Raw genomic sequence first — 5,954 nt, 5'->3', positions numbered from 1 at the left:
TACATTTATGGAGACTTTTGGAGTATAGAGCTTTCCTTCAGAAAGTCAACTGTTAAGGTGAAGAACCTGTGCGGACAGAACTCATAAACCACTTTAAATGGGAATTTAGGGTGTGATTTAATCATCTGCCCCCTCTGCAAAACGGGACAGGCAGAGCTGGGGAGGATTAGAGTTTGCTGGCTCTCTGATGATGGCTGGGGGAGAAACTTCCTCGTCAGGATAACGTTACCGAGCAGTCTGCTGGTGGTTGAAAAGGCCTCCGTAGTTCTAAAGAATAACCTGAGATGCCCTTTGGGAATTGTTTGTCTGACCAGAGGACGAGCATGGAAGAGGCGCTGGGGACTTCATGGGTGTAAGAACAAGTGTTGGGTACGTACTCATTTTGCTGTTGGAGCAAGTGTTAATCCCCTTTGTTTCATGGATAACATGTAAAGCCTCCTCGGTATCAGTTGTTCCTCTGAATATACTTCCAGAAAGTGTTTTGTGTTTCAGGGAAGTTCCGCAGGTTTTCTCTTGTGAGAGCTCACACCAAACACTCTGAAATCACGAGAGCAACCTCGACAGCTGGTGTGAGGGCTCCACACTCTGGTTTCATTCATTCACCCAGTGACAACACAGTGCCCGAGAGGCAAACGCTACCTCTGCTGCCATTCCCGATGTCCTGACAAAGGCGGGGAGCTGGTGCTCTGCGAGGCCAGGAGCCCTGCAGTTACACCTGTATTTGTTTTTTGTGGTATGCACCAGCCAGGAACTCAAACTAAATGGCAGGAAATGTAGCAGGTTGGTAGTGGAGAGGCAGCGTTTGTCTGTAAAGACCAACCGTCCTGGTGCTCGTATGGCATCTGAGGACACGCTTCAGCAAAGAGCAACGAGCTACTTGAAGGAGGGAAAAAAAAAATCAGTCACATTTCATGAAAGGAGCTTGAAAAGCACCTGCTCAGCAGAGCCGGTGACTCAGGCTGAGGTTTAAAATACTTCAAAATCAGCACCAGAAAACAGAGGGGGTGTGTGACCCTGAGAGACACTGTCAGTCAAAGAAGAAATTATCCTGCACTGAGGCGCAGGTGTGCCTGGTGGCTGACCCACGCTGGCACATGTTTGATCTACATTCCTTTTGTTACTTTTGTTTTTTCCCCCTTGTGTGGTTTACATACTTTAAAAACACAAAATTGAGTGATAAAAATCACCCAGCCATTAAGTGAACATCCAAAATTCTGTGAATTACGCCAGCCAGAAATACGTTTGCTGTTTATATTATGGATGATAAAAATCTATACAGGTAGAATTTTTGTGCCTTTCACATAACATACAGATGTTTACCTTGAAATACTATTTACTTGTTAATCCTACATTTCTTTCGGAGTTTATCATTTAGCTGTTTAGTTTATCAGTTTAGCTGTTTATTTTATTTGGAAAGTGAAGCCTTTGTCGTAAACAATCTTTCTGTGTAAGTTGTTTTTGACAGCTAATTAGGTCTGTGAAGTTACAACTTTGTGGGACATATTTATTAGGTACTTCCAGATGTAAGTGGGAAAGAAAAAGCAGATGAAGCAATGCATGGGGCTTTATTTTTTATTTTTTTTTCTTAAGAGACACCACAAAACGATCAGGATTTTTTTCAGCAACACAATACTTACTGTGTTTTGGACATCACCTAGAAACCTTTCTGTGCAGAGCCTTGAAGGTGTCTACAGCCTCTTAGAAAACTGTACACTCGTTTTATCCTACAGGAAAAAGAAAGAGCATCTGTTTTCATATATAACCTTTTCACATTCTAGGTAGCAGACTACACAATTCTCAGGTTTTAAGTATGTGATAATGGGAGAAAAGAGAAACATAGAAAATGATAAACATATCTAAGAACTCCAGTGAGATACTGTACAAAGGGTGGTAATACCTTTTCACATTTCCATGTCTTGCTCTTGCCTGAGCAACCAGGGAAAGCATTCCTAATCCTCTGCGGTTCCCATATCGTGGGTCAGTGGAGTGTTGGCTGGTAACGTGATTATGGCTCTTCTTTTCCCAACTAAGAGAAACAAGACATCAAAGAGAAAGATTTAATGAAGACCGAAGTAGCCAGTAGTAATTCATTTTTTTTCCCCAAATGGATGAACACTCGCCGCACTAATTGCAGTCATCACAGAATCATTTAGGTTGGAAAAGACATTTAAGATCATCGAGTTCAACTGTGCACTGGGAAAATGTCAAGAGTTGCCAGGTGAATGTGGTTTATGGGATGTTTCCCCCAATTTCTCTCTACAAGGCTGTTTTCTGAGCCACACGGGTTTATACAGCTTGTAACGTGACATTCAGCCAGTGCTGCTTCAGAACTGATTCAGTCAGCACTTCGGCTGATTGATAACTCCTTTTTTGTTGGATTGCGCTCTATTAAATGATACTGAAAGGTTAGTATATCTCTTCAACCCTCATTGATTTTCTGTTAAATGAAAGCGAGTCAACTCCTTTTAGCCTAGTTTGGTTGGAAAAATAAAAATACTGCCACCATCAACTATAATTTTAGATCAGTCTCCAGAACACTTCACCTGAAGAAAAAAAAAAAAAAAAAGGTTTTAAAGCTATGATTTGCATGTTAAGATTAAAAAAAAGAACACACTGAGGCAATCGTGCTGGGTGCTTGTGTCACCTCTCTGAAGTTAGTGAGACCGAACATGCTAGAGTCTTAGAAAGTGCAGCTGAGCACTTGCAAATCCAGCTGAAATAAATGGCAGCTGAGGCTAATCGCTTTGAGATACCAGGCTTTTAACCTTTAACACACACAGGTCCTGTTTAGCAATGGCATTAATTTCAACAATTCTGAAAAAAATGGCCACAGAACAAACATTACGCATTTCTGAGGCTTAATGAATCAACAACAAGAAGGTCAGTTCTGAATTCCAAATTACACTTTAAAAGGGGAGAAAATTATGGTTGATTTACTTGAATAAAAATGAAGAAAATTATAAAATGATTGAAGGTGCCCAGCCCTGTTTGAGCTGTCAGACTGCTGCTTTCATTTGAAGCAACATTGCTGGTTTTGAACTTGCACCCTTTAAAAACCCGGAGAGCAAAGAAATTGAATTAAGTTGTGCCTCTGGGATGTGAGATAAGTTCAGAATGTTTTTTCAAATAACACATTAGCTCCACAGCTCTGTTATAAAACTAAATGATGGATAACTTGTTTTGATGTTGTAACACATGGTCCCCACTCTTCAGAGATGTCTGTGCACCGCTTTGTGCACGAGTCATCTTACTGAACTTACCAGGGCTATTCACATGCTTGACATTAAGCATGTATGCAAATCTTTGCAAGACTGGAACCTAACGTGATTATAATAAGCCACTTCCAGTGTGAATCTAAGAGTATAAAGTTTCAAAACTGAGATTAAAATGAAAGACTTTGCAAAAGTGTGTCGTATTAAAAAGAACAAAGGACACCAGAAGTGCTAGGAGAAAAATGTTAACACCCACTGTTAAAATTAAGTTCTTGCATAAGGGAAAATGAGATAGTGAAATCGCTTATCAGTTATTTAAATGATTTTACGGTTTAACTGTCTTCCCAACACTCAACTCAGAAGCACAAACACCTATAAATTTTTTTTTTCAATCCTTCATGGACAGGACCATGCTGTTGCATGTTGTTCTTTTGGGGTGAGGCGAGATCCTAAGAGATGGTACAGAAAATCCTTGATAGGTTATTTTTTTTATGCAGGATGAGAACAGAATATATTATTACTTATTTTTGAGTTCAGATACATTGACAGTAGGTTCTTTAAAAAGTATACACAGAAAGGAGTAGGTAGAGGTTGGCATGTAAGCCTGTTCAGCAGTAACGTGTTTTTCGATGCTTTAAGGCTTCAGCAAGATGAGGTCCCACCCCGGCACTCTGCAATGGACTTGTCATAGACCAGCCGCTTGTTAATGTACATTAAGAGACAAAAGATCTCTAGTTGGACAGTAAATGAGGGAAAAGAGCATGCTTTTTTTTTTTTTCCCTTTGAAAACAATTCAGTTAATTCTGTAAATTCAGGTGGTGATATTACACAATACCCTGCACAATCTGGGAACACCATCTCGGTGGAAGGTGGAGCGTGCATATGCCTGAGTATGCGGTATGCTCTATAAAAAGTAAGTGTAGGAGCCTCTGTAGTTCCTATCCCACCACTTCGCTCAGCTGCAAGTGTAACTTCTTCCTCGCTGGCTCCTCTCCCGCTGTCCCTCACCCATCACACCTCTGCGCGCTGGGAAGCCCATCTGGACCTGTAGGATCAGGCTAAAGAATAAATATGAGATATTCCCATTCCCGTAGCTCGGTGGTCGCTGCCCGTTGGGCTAGCGGCGCAGAGACAAGGCCGAGGGGTCCCTGGGGGTCAGGACCCCAGCCCTCCCGCAAATAAAGCGGGTGCAGGATGCAGGCACCCCAATGCGCCTGGGGCTGGAAGCCAGCCCGTTCACCCCCAGCGGCCGGGGGGCTAAGGACGGGACCCCCACGGGTGCACCCCAACCCCGCGGAATGGGGGGCCCGCAGCTAGATGCAGACCCCCGCCGGGCACGTGGCGCGCCCCCCCCCCAGCCACGAGGGACCCCCCCAACCCACACACACACACACCCCCCCGCCGTCACTCCGCAGCCCCCGGGGCCTCCCGCTCCGCTCGGCTCGGCCCGGGGGTGGGAAGGGACCGGGGAGGGGCGGGCGGTCCCTGCCCGCGGGGGGGAGCGAAGCGCGGCAGCCCCCTCCCCCGCCTGCCCGCTGGCTGCCGCCTCTCCTCGCCGCTCGGCCGGGCTCCGCCGCCGCCACCGCCGCCTCCATCTTGTGCGTGTGTCCCCTGCTCCCCCCCCCCCCCCGCCCCCTTCGCCTCCACACAGCACCGAGAGCGGCGGGGGGGGGGCCCGGGGGGAGGTGAGGGTGGTGGGGGGCGAAGCGGCACCGGGGCCGGAGCGGCAGCGGCGGGAGCAGCGGCGGCAGCGGCATGAGGAGGCGGCGCTGAGGAGGCGGCGGTAGCCGGAGCGGACGGAGCCGACATCTTGTGCCCTCCCCTCCCGCCGCCGGCTGGGTGAGCCCGTCCGCCCCAGGGGGGAGGGGAGGGGGAGGCGGAGAGGGTTTAAAAAAAAAAAAAAGAAAAAAAAATCCCCAAACCCTGAAAACAACAACAACAAAAAAACAACAACAACAACAAAAAACAACCCAAAAGGAGGCGGCAGCAACGGTGGAGAGCGCCGCGGCGGCGGCGCCTGAGGCGGCCAGGTAAAGCGCTGCGCGGGAGGCCGCGACACCCTTCCCTCAGGGGGTCTCTCCTCCCTCACACACCCCCGCGCCGGGGTCGCGGGAAGGTGACCGGGCGGGAGGGAAGGAGCCGGGGCAGCCCGGTGCACCGCAGCCTGCGGGCCTTCCCCGCGGCCCTGCTCGGTGCCGGTGCGGCGGGAGCGGCCCGCGACCCCTCGCCGCGGAGGGGGCGGCGGCGGCGAGCGGCTGCGGAGGGGGAACGGGCAGCGCCGTGTCAACCGGGCCCCCCCCTTGCCGCCATCTTGGGGCCCCCCCTCCGCGGCGCCCGTGGGGGCCCCGCCCACCTTCTCCCACGCTATTGGCCCAGGCGGGGCCGAGAGCACCCCGCGGTAGACCCGCAAAGCCTCGCGTTGCTATTGGTGGTGGGGCTGGGATGGGCGGCGGCGATAGCCAATAGCCGCGTGGCGCTGCCTGCGCGCTCTCTCGCTCTGCGCCGCCCTAGCCCCTCTCTCCTTGGGGACTCTTTTCGCGCCCCGGGGCGGTGGGCCCGCCTGGCAGGGCCAGGTGCTGAGGGCCGCCGTGCCTTCCCCACGCCCCCGGGGGTGGCTTTATTTCTGTCCAGGTCCTTGCTGTCTTGACCCAGATCGCTGGCTGCTACTGGGGGTCCCTGCAGGGACTATGTGGCTCTCGCTGCACAGGGGAGCTCCTGAGAGGAGCTCCCGGCTGGCATCTG

General features: G+C 49.9%; 1 protein-coding gene across 6 annotated transcripts in view; it reads left to right on the top strand.

The window, feature by feature from the left end:
* Window positions 1–5,954, top strand: part of BRPF3 (bromodomain and PHD finger containing 3) — a 33,306-nt gene that overhangs the window by 297 nt on the left and 27,055 nt on the right. For 2 of the 6 annotated variants that reach the window (XM_080367225.1, XM_080367232.1), the window contains exon 1: window positions 5,104–5,242. The exons of 1 other annotated variant lie outside the window; for it this stretch is intronic. The gene's annotated coding sequence lies outside the window, so the exon portion shown is untranslated. Of the gene's footprint in view, window positions 1–4,945; window positions 5,052–5,103; window positions 5,243–5,954 lie in introns of those variants that run through there. 3 more of the 6 variants (XM_080367226.1, XM_080367224.1, XM_080367227.1) reach the window with 2 other exon arrangements.

The sequence above is a fragment of the Falco punctatus genome (assembly GCF_963210335.1).
Source record: "Falco punctatus genome assembly, chromosome: 17".
Lineage (NCBI taxonomy): Eukaryota > Metazoa > Chordata > Aves > Falconiformes > Falconidae > Falco > Falco punctatus.
Note: the sequence above shows the minus strand (reverse complement) of the source record. Positions and strands in the feature narration are given on the sequence as shown.